This window comes from Myotis myotis, unplaced genomic scaffold (assembly GCF_014108235.1).
Source record: "Myotis myotis isolate mMyoMyo1 unplaced genomic scaffold, mMyoMyo1.p scaffold_m19_p_2, whole genome shotgun sequence".
Classification (NCBI taxonomy): Eukaryota; Metazoa; Chordata; class Mammalia; order Chiroptera; family Vespertilionidae; genus Myotis; species Myotis myotis.
In genome coordinates this window covers 200,757,538-200,767,928 of record NW_023416324.1, presented here as the reverse complement: position 1 = coordinate 200,767,928, position 10,391 = coordinate 200,757,538, and positions in this window count along the sequence as shown.

Sequence of the window (10,391 nt, the reverse complement as noted above, 5' to 3'; positions counted from 1 at the left end):
CCTAACTGACCTGAGCACAATTTGTAAGGTCTGATGTGTTAAAATAAATACAAGATGAGTAAGGCAGCACTGACTGGTTTGGCTCAGTGGGTAGAGCCTCGGCCTGAGGACTGAAGGGTCTCAGGTTCAATTCCAGTCAAGGGCACATGCCTGGGTTTCGGGCTCCATCTCCAGTGGGGGACATGCAAGAAGCAGCCAATCAATGATTCTCTCTCATCATTGATGTTTCTATCTCTCTCCCTTACCCTTCCTCTCTGAAGTCAATAAAAATATATTTATTAAAAAAAAAATGATGCCGGAACCGGTTTGGCTCAGTGGATAGAGCGTCGGCCTGCGGACTGAAAGGTCCCAGGTTCGATTCCGGTCAAGGGCATGTACCTGGGTTGCGGGCACATCTCCAGTAGGAGATGTGCAGGAGGCAGCTGATCGATGTTTCTCTCTCATCGATGTTTCTAACTCTCTATCTCTCTCCCTTCCTCTCTGTAAAAAATCAATAAAATATATTTAAAAATAAATAAATAAATAAATAAATAAGTAAGGCAGAGTGCCTGCACGCAACCAGGGTAAAACTAAGCAATGAATACTGAAGTATAAAGAGTGCCAGAGTGGATTATGACTGTTTTTGCTTGGTTATGTTTTCAAATCACTTCCCTTCTTCTGATAACAACCACCTCTTTCCTTTGGAGAAACTCTTCTCTCAGATCTCGAGATCACATTTTAATCCCTGTAGCTCCACCCGACTCCTGAGCCATCTTCAGTTATTGGGAGAAGGTGGGTGAAATGTAATGCAGGCCTAGCTAGTACAGTTACAAAGCACTGGCCATTGTAACTCATTCATACGTGAGCATACTAGTATGTATTAAACATGGCCATTCAGAATCCAGCTGTATTAACAGATATCACTATAGGTTGCGTAACAAAACCACCCACAGCTCAGTGCTTACAGCAAATGTCTATCATGGGTCTGTAGGTCTGGTGGGGCTACCCAGTCTTAGGCTGCAGATTGGGCCCAGGTCTGCTCCACCTGTCTCTCATCCCCCTCTGACCAGCAACTATCGGGGTAAAGTACTCGTGGTATATGACAGAGGCGCAAGAAGCCACGCTGAACCACACAAACACATGTAAGGTCAGCTTGAGTCATGTTCATTACTGTTTCATTGGCGTGGGGAAATACATTCTGCCCACTGTAGTGAACTATCAGGCCACATGACGGCAGGTATGAAGAAGTGGAAGTAAGAATGCAATTGGCTATGCACACATCTTGAATTTCTGGCACCTTTAAGGTCATGGTACTAGGAGGCTCTATGCCCGGGGCTGAATGTGCCAACCTCGAGGGCTAAATGGATGAAGCGCATTTCCAACAGCAAAGACTGAGATAACACAGGAAGAGAAGTAAAGATAGCAGGGGGAGAGATGAATGGATAGATACACTAAGCATAGTAAACCTTTACTTTAAAATGGGACCATGCCAGAAAAATGACCAAAAATAGCAGTGGCATAAACAGGAGTTGCAAGGATTCAGAAAAGTAAGAAGATTAGAGAAATGTTTGTAGCTGACATTCATTTGAATGAGTAAAGATGATTTTCACCAGAGCAGATATGATGCAATTTTCAGAAAAGAAAATTATGTAAACTCTCTAGCAGTCATTGCTGGTTAATTCACCCAATCTCTTCCTTGCCTTCTTGTCACAGAGGCTTAAAAAACTACATACTTACTTTCCTAGAATCGGTTGTTGCCATATAAACTCTGGTGATCAGATATAAGCAGGAATCTGCTGGGGTCCCTCAAGAAAGCTTTCCTTCCTTGCAAAGATCAAAGAGACAGCTTCCTCTCCCACTTCTCCCTCCCCCTTCCATCTCCATCTTCTTGCCCAGAAGAAAACATATTGCCTAATTGTAGGGCAGCCATTCTGCACTTTGAGAGGAAAGCCAGAATCGCTTCAGAGAGGGTAGGTAGTCATTTTTAATTTTTTAAAATATATTTTTATTGATTTCAGAGAGGAAGGGAGATGGGGGAGAGATAGAAACATCAATGATGAGAGAAAATCATCAATTGGCTGCCTCGTGCACGCCCCACACTGGAGATCGAGCCTGCAACCTGGGCATGTGCCCTGCCCAGGAATCTAACCATGACCTCCTGGTTCATAGGTCGATGCTCAACCACTAAGCCACACTGGCCGGGCTAGTGGCAATAAGTGGCAATGAGCCAGTGGCAATAACTCAGCGAACCACTGCAAGAAGTTGTCTCCTCTGACCTGTTCTGTGAAACAAATAAAACCTTACTTGATTCAGAGACAGTTACCAGGTTTTCTGTTACTTGCATCTGTAAGGATTCCTAGCTGATTTAAGCCTAAAAGTCAAGGTAATGGGTGTTTTAAGTCAACAACCAATTTTGTTCCTAATCTTTGCATATCATCTAACAGTTTGTAACACATTTTTGCCCATTTTACTGAATGACTATATTAGAAAGGATTGCAGTTAGTTAAAGATAAAATCCTTGCCATAACCGGTTTGGCTCAGTGGACAGAGCGTTGGCTTGTGGACTGAAGGGTCCCAGGTTCAATTCTGGTCAAGGACATGTACCTTGGTTGCGGGCACATCCCCAATAGGAGATGTGCAGGAGGCAGCTGATCGATGTTTCTCTCTCGTCGATGTTTCTAACTCTCTATCCCTCTCCCTTCCTCTCTGTAAAAATCAATAAAATATTTTAAAAAATAAAAAATAAAAAGATAAAATCCTTGATTATGCAAATAAATAAGTTTCATTCAATGGCACAGTAAACTGGAAAGCCCACCGTACCTCTCTAAATGCTAATACTAGTACATTTATGTATTACTGTTATGAGAAAAGCAAGAAGCCATGACAAGTTTTTGAGGAAGGGATTTCATCTCTGTTTATTTAAGAACTAGAGGCCCAGTGCACAAATTCGTGCATGGGTGGGGTCCGGCTGACCTGCCCCGATGGGGACCCATCAGGCAGGACCAGTGGTGGGAGGGGCCGCGGGTGGTTGGCCGGCCAGCCCCACCCCTGATCAGGGTGTTGGGGGCCGATAGGAGCCCAGATCAGGCTGGTTGGCTGCCACAGTGCACATCATAGCCACCAGTTAGTAGTTCTGGTCATTCCGGTTGCTGGGCTTTTATATATAGAGATAGGCTTTGAATGATGGACTGAAAAAACTAGATTGGGAGCAAAGAGATCTGCAAAGGCGCTCTTGTTTAATGAATGAAGACTCCACTGACAAAAGTAGCAAGGAATTCTAGCCGGAATGGAGTACAGAGTGCCAGAATATGTGTTTAAAAGTTAGAAAATAGGCCAAAATATATGAAATATCTATTTTCAGACAATGGGACACAGGCAGAGCAAAAATGTGATCCCAAATAGAAAAGAAACAAATGAGGTGAGCCTGACAATTGTCCTGATTTTATGGCTGGAGGTACTTTCAGACCATGGTCCACAGAGGAAGATCCAAACAAAGGTGGGCTGAGAAGACAAAGACTAAATTTAAGGATTATGGGATATCTGGAATTTGTAAAAAGTGCTAGAAAGAAAGAACTCTATATAGAATTTCAGAATACTCTTTAAGTCTTTTCCTGAATACTAAGAGGTGGATATGTAGGATGAAGCTCCAAGAGGGTAGGCAAATATTAACTACCAGGAAAAAATGAATTACTGGTGAACTAGAATCTGAACAACTAATTGCTGGAATTCACAAGGAAAGGAGTCAGTTGAGTTCTGGGGGCGTGTGTGTGTGTGTGTGTGTGTGTGTGTGTGTGTTTTCAATATATTTTTATTCATTTCAGAGAGGGAGAGAGAGAAACATCAATGATGAGACAGAATTGATGGCTGCCTCATGCACGCCCCCGACTGGGGACTGAGCCTGCAACCTGGGCATATGTCCTGAAGGGGAATTGAATCGTGACCTCTTGGTTCATAGCCCAACGCTCAATCACTGAGCCATATCAGCCAGGTGAGTCATTTGAGTTTTCTCCAACTACAGCAGTGGTTCTCAACCTTCTGGCCCTTTAAATACAGTTCCTCATGTTGTGACCCAACCATAAAGTTATTTTCGTTGCTACTTCATAACTGTAATGTTGCTACTGTTATGAATCGTAATGTAAATATCTGATATGCAGGATGGTCTTAGGCGACCCCTGTGAAAGGGTCGTTCAACCGCCAAAGGGGTCACGACCCACAGATTGAGAACCACTGAACTAGAGTATAGAAACTTTATTGAAGACATGTGACATACAGTAGAAAGCCTTGTCCACTTCTTAAGGAGAAGTCTAGAAAATCCTTATAGCAAAAGATAGTCTACACCCTCACAAAGTTTACAAATGAGCCTCAAAAGGATCAAGCTGATCAGCTACTAGAATTAACAGCCTCCTAAAACAAAGCCCAACAATATTTTAAAATCCATTCATTGTCTTAGTTTTACAATGCTGCCATAACAAATCAACTCAAATGTAATGGCTTAAAACAATACCCATTTACCATCTCACAGTTCTATAGGTAAGAAGTCCAGGTACAGAGTGGTTCAGTTGAATCTTGTTTAGAATCTCACAAGGCTAGAATCAAGGGGTCGGCAGGATATTGGAATGAACTTCCAAGCCCATTTAGTTTGTGCCCTGAAGCAGTTCCTGGCGGTATAAGGACTTAAGTCTCCATTTCCTTGCTGTCAGCCAGGGTCTATCTTTGCTCCTAGAGCAATGGTGGCTCAAAGCCCTCTCATGCTTCCAACCACCTTGACTTCCCCTTCTGGGGCATTTCTCTGACTTCAGCTGGAGAAAGTTCTTTGCAAATAATCTATATACTAGTATATAAAAGGCTAAGCAACCGTGCCACCATCCGACCACCCGACTGGCTAGTAGGTATGACACCCACTGACCACCAGAAGGCAGACGCTCAATGCAGGAGCTGCCGAGCTGCGGTGACTTGGCAGTGGCAGTTCTTGGGTGACACACCCCAGAACCAGAGAGGAGGGAGCCCAATTCCTCACGGGGCCACATGATTCCACCTTCGGTCCTGGGTTATGTAGTTGCTGGGGCGCTGTCGGCCCCAAATCTGGTTTACTGCCGAGCTGTGGTAACTTGGCAGCAGCAGTTCTCGGGTGATGCACCCCAGAATGAGAGGAGGGAGCACGGCCCCGCTTCCTTTCAATGTGCACGAATCCATGCACTGGGCCACTAGTAATAATAATAATAATAGTTCTTTGCTTTTAAGCAATTAGACTGGGCTCACCTCAAAAATCCAGGATAATCTCCCTATATTAAAATCCATAACCTTAATTATATCTGGAAAGTCCTTTTGCTATGTTACATACATATTCACGGGATTCAGGAATTGGGGTATGATCTTCGGAGAGCTATTCTGCCTACCATACTCAAGAATGTCACATTTACAATGTCCAGTATCCAATTAATGCATATCAGGTAAGGAGCAGGAAAATGTGACTCATATTTAAGAGGGGAAAATAACCTGTTAATTGAAAGACTCAGGGAGACACGGTGGGAGAAGGTAAAAGAGGATAAAAGGTGGAATAAATGGTGATGGAAGGAGATTCAACTTGAGATGGTAAACATACAATACAATATACAAATGATGTACATTTTAAAAAATAAATTAATTAACAAAATTAAATAACAAAAAATAGAAACAGGCAGCAATGACACAGATGATAAATTAATAGCTAAGAATTGTTAAATAGCTATTATAAATATATCAAATGTTTTAAGAAAAAACATGAAGGCATTAAGGAAATAAATGGTAACTATCTAAGAGAACTAAATGGAGTATTTTTGTTAATAACACATTCTCTGAAATGAAATTTTCACTGAACAAGCATAAGAACGGGGTCCCTGGAACCAATCCTCTGCAGATTCCAAGGGTTAGTATCCCAAGAATTAGTACAATTAAATTTTTGGAGAGTCAAAAGTTATAAGTGGATTTTTTTCTTTTCTTTTTTAATCCTCACCAGAGGATATGTTTTTATTGATGTTATTTTATTTTATTTTTGTTTTGTTTTTATTGATTTTAGAGAGAGAGGAAGGGGGAGTGAGAAAGATAGAGAGAAACATTGACATGAGAAAGAAACATTGGTCAGTTGCCTCCTGTGTATGTCCTGACCAGGATTGAACTGGCAACTTAGGTATGTGCCTTCACCAAGAATTAAACGTTTTGGTATATGGGATGATGCTCCAACCAGCTAATCCACCCAGCCAGGACAAAGGTTACAAGTAGATTTTCAACTGTGCAGGGAGTCAGTTCCTCTAACCTCTGCATTGTTCAAGGGTCAACTATGTTGCTAATTTCTTATCAGAAATAATGCAACACCAAAGAACATCTTTAAAAAACGGAAAGAAAAAAAAATTATCATCATAGAATCCTATATCTACAGAATGATTCCTTTAAAACCAAAAGAAAAATAGACATTTTAGACACACCGTACCTGAAAGAAATTGTTGTCAACAGAACAACACTACAAAAAATCATAAAGGAAGTTCTTTAGGTGAAGGAAAATGATCCCAGATGGAATCTGGAGATACAGATTGATATAATGACTAAGGAAAAAAATAACACTATATTTGGAGTCTATGACACCTGTAAAGTAAATATATGACAATAATCAGAATGGAGAAATATACAGGGGTGGGCAAAATTAAGTTTACATTTCTCAGTACAGGAAACAGTTTATCCCTGTATCATCTATTTATTAGTTATTATATTATTTATTAACATACTTTTGCCCATTCCTGTATTATTGTAACCTCCTTATATTTTACATAACATGGTATAAATATTATTTCAGAATAGCATAGTATTATTTCAAAAACCCTAAAGCTTTGCAGCCCCCAAATACATAAATATATCCATGAAAACATACATACATATGTAAAATGTAGCTAGTACAGGATATTAAAATGAGAAGAAAACATATTAAACAAAAAAACTCAACTAAAAAAGGGAAACAAGATGGTGGCATAGGCAAATGCCTGTACTCGCTGCCTCTCACAACCACATCAAAATTACAACTAAAATAGAGAACAACCATCATCCAGAGCCATCTGAAAGCTGGCTGAATCGAAGTCCTACAACTAGAGAAGTAAGGAAGAAAGCAACTGAGACTGGTAGGAGGGGCAGAGGCACAGAAGGGGCTGGTCTGGCACCCACGTGGGCTGCTTTTTTAATCAGGAGGGAGATCATCTCTGCAGAGGCCACCAGAGGAGCAAGGGGTCCCAGACCCACACCAGACCCCCAGCTCAGGGTCCCAGAGCTGGGAAAAGAAATTCCTATGGGCAATGAGAACTACAGGCTGTAAAAACCAGTGCAGATTGGGGCTCAGCAACACAGAGGCTGCTGGAGACCCAGCTACTCCTCTTAAAAGGCCGGCACCACGAACTGAACTTACAAGATCCTGCTTCCTCTGAGCTCCAGCACCAGGGCGAGGCTCTGGGGGACCCAGACACATATGATTGTCTGGCATCTGGGCAGGAACTCGAGGGTGGCTTTATCTCAGATGGAGGTGCTCGCAGGGGTCACTGTTCCTATACTGGGACCTACCCATCACAGGGCTGACTGGCAGCCATTTCTGTTTGCTCCACCCTGGTGATTCCCTGAGACCTGGCCTCATCCAATTTACAACCCCACCCAAGCTGCTTGCAACAGCTTTTGCATATGAATGGCCTTTCCTTGCTCAGGGTAAGATCTGTCAAACAAGCTGCAGCTGGGTCAGAGAGCCCCAAACCTATCAATAAAAGGCCCCCAAACCAGCATCAGCACCAGCCTGCCTTGCTTCACAGCTGGGCCTCATCTGGGCACTTCCAAACCTGATACAAAGAGGAGGAATCTGCAGCTCTCTCTGTAGCTCCTGCTGGGTGGCCCCAGGCAGTGGCTGACCTTGCAACTCCCTGGAGACCCAAGAACCAGTGTACCCAGTGGTCAGTGTCAGACCGTACCAGACTACATCTCTACACATCCATAAGAGACACACTCAAGGGGCAGACTCAGTGAGCACCAAAGCCTCACTGTAGTCCCAGCTGGTCCACACAGCCAACTGGCCTGGAGGACAATTCCTCCCAGTGACACAAACAGCAATCATGTCTCAGCTATAAGAAGACTGTGCTCACATCCCACAAAGGGGTGCACCGAGAGTGTCCACCTCAGGTGACTGGGGAGGCTGAGCCACTAGGCCCTATATGACACCTACTATACAAGACCACTCCATCAATTCAAGGAGACATAGCAGCTCCACCCAATACATAGAAACAAACACAGGGAAGTAGACTAAATGCGGAGACAAAGAAACATGTCACAAATGAAAGAAATGGAAGAAAGCAAACTACTGGATTTAGAGTTCAAAACCGTGGTTATAAGATTACTTAATAATCTTCTAGAAACCTCCAAGGAACTTAGTGAGACTTTCAAGGATCTTAGTGAGAATGCCAAATACATGGAAAAGGACTAGTCAGAAATTAAGCATACACTGACTGAAATAGAGAATAGCATACAGGGATTCAACAGTAGACTAGAGGATTCTGAGAATCAAATCAACAATTTGAAATATGAGGAAGCAAAAAACACCCAACCAGAAGAGCAAAAAGAAATAAAAATCCGAAAACATGAAGATAGTGTAAGAAACCTCTGGGACAACTTCAACCATACCAATATCTGCATTATGAGGGTGCCAGAAGTGGAGAGAGAGCAAGATATTGAAAACCTATTTGAAGAAATAATGACAGAAAACTTCTACCTGGTGAAAGAAATAGCCTTACATGTCCAGGAAGCACAGAGAGTCTCAAATAAGAGGAACCCAAAGATGACCATACCAAGACACATCATAATTAAAATGCCAGGGGCTAAAGACAAAGAGAATCTCAAAAGCAGCAAGAGAAAAACAGTTAGTTACCTACAAGGGAGTACCCATACGACTGTCAGCTGATTTCTCAACAGAAATATGCAGGCCAGAGGGAGTGGCAAGAAATAGTCAAAGTGATGAATAGCAAAGACCTACAACCAAGATTACTCTATCCAGCAAAGCTATCATTTAGAATTGAAGGTCAGATAAAGAGCTTCACAGACAAGAAAAAGCTGAAGGAGTTCACCATCACCAAACAGTATTATATGAAATGTTGAAGGGTATTCTTTAAGAGTAGGAAGAAGAAGAAAAATAAAAAGATAAAAAATATGAACAAGAAAATGGCAGCAAATACATACCTGAAAACAAATGAATCTAAAAATCAAAATAAAATGGTGAATAAAATAGAATGAGAGGCATGGAAATGGAACAGATTGATGATTCTCAGAGGGAAGGGGAAATAGGAAGAGATTAAGCAAAGATCTTATATGCATATATGCATTACCTATGGACACAGACAATAGGGTAGCGAAAGCCTGGGGCAGGGTGGGAACTGGGTGGAAAAAAGAATATCTGTAATAATCTCAACAATAAAGACTTTAACAAGAAAAAAAAATCAACTAATCTAAAGAAGGCATGAAAAGAGGAAAAAGGGACAAAGAGCATATAAGACAAATAGAAAACAACTTGGAAGATTGTAGACTCAATCCCAGCTATATCAATAATTACATTAAATGTAAATTAATTAAACACCAATTAAAAGATGCATATTGACAGAATAAATCAAAAAAGCAAGGCAACTATGTTGCCTACAAAAACAAACAAACAAACAAACAACAACAACAACAACAAAAAAACACTGTTAATATGAAGCCAGAGCAGGTAAAAGTAAAAAGAGGGGAAAGGATACATATGGAAACATCATAAGAAAGCAGGAGTGGCTATATTAATATCAGAGAAAGTAGATTTCAGGAGAAAAAATATTACCAGCAATAAAAAGAACTTGTATATCAAGAAGACATAACAGCTCTAACTGTAAAACCACTTGGGAAGCGGTTGGGAATTTCTTTTAAAAGTATGACTGAGCAATTCCACTCCTAAGTATGTACCTACAAGAAAGAAAATATAAGTACACAAAAATACTTTTACAAGAATATTCACAGCAGCTTTTTGATAACCCCCAAACTAGAAACCACTGAAATATTCATCAATATGTGAACGAATAAACAAATTGTGGAATATTACTCAGCAATAAAAGGGAACTACTGCTACAAAAACATCACTGTGAATCTCAAAAACAAGCTGAATGAGAGTAGCCAATCACAAAAGAATACGTACAGTTTAATGCCATGTTTATGAAGTTCTAGAACAGGCAAAACTTGCCTTTAGTGATGTACATTAGATCAGAGGTTGAAGATTATCCTCCTAGGAGGAGACATGGGGAATTTGGGGGTTGCGGAAATGGTCTACGTCTTTTTTTGAGCTGAGATAACACCGTATATTTCTCAAAACTCAACCAGTGTACTTTTAAAATGGGAAG